The sequence below is a fragment of the Tupaia chinensis genome, unplaced genomic scaffold (genome assembly GCF_000334495.1).
Source record: "Tupaia chinensis unplaced genomic scaffold, TupChi_1.0 Scaffold000313_1, whole genome shotgun sequence".
Taxonomy (NCBI): Eukaryota; Metazoa; Chordata; class Mammalia; order Scandentia; family Tupaiidae; genus Tupaia; species Tupaia belangeri.
The window spans coordinates 290,813-291,623 of record NW_006159806.1 but is presented as its reverse complement, the minus strand read 5'-3'; positions in this window follow the sequence as shown (position 1 = coordinate 291,623).

The following is an 811-nucleotide window of genomic DNA, read 5'->3' as shown; positions in this document are numbered from 1 at the left end:
TTCTCCATTAGTGCACCTAGGATGCTCTAAATCCAGCACGGCTGCTAACTGCCATCTGTTTTAGAATGAACATGTCATCTAAAAGGACTGCACAGCTCAAATCCTCATAGGCATATAAAACAAAACTTTGTTCGTCTTAGTAATGCCTTTAAAACAGAAACAAAGCTAAGATATCAAGACTCCAGGCCAGCCTGTGGTGTGGTTGGTTAAGGCAGCTGCCTCCCACATGGCTGACTGTGGGTTCCGACCCAGCAGCTTGAGAAACACGCCAGAGGCATGAATGCTTGCATGCCCAAAACCCCAAGACAATGAGGCGGGGAGTGCAGCGTGGCCATCCCCCCTGGGGATGCTTTCTTACTTTCCCACTCTCTTTTCTCTCTCTCTCTCTCTGCTTCATTCTCCCTGGCAAGCACACTTTCCCTCTGGCAAATACAAATAATAATAAGACTCCTACCCTTTTGAGGAAAACAAACTTTTCCTTCACACAGCAGGAGTCAGGACCTGACATTTGGCCGAAGGCAAAGAGGGCTTCTTGTCATGCGGACCACCGCACTGGGCACGGAGAGCGTTTCTTCTGACTTGGGAGTTGTGGGAAAGTGATGCTGGCTTTTGAATAGGAGCTCTCTTTTTATAACTCCCTAAAAACGAGAATGTATGTGGACATCAGAAATCTTTAACTTAATATAAACCATTTCTTTAAAGATAAAATAAGCAACATCAAAGCTAATTATGAAACTATTGAAAAGTCCATTTGAAAAGAAAAACATTTATTAAGTGCCTTTTTTTTTTTTTTTTGGAGAGGTTTTTTGCT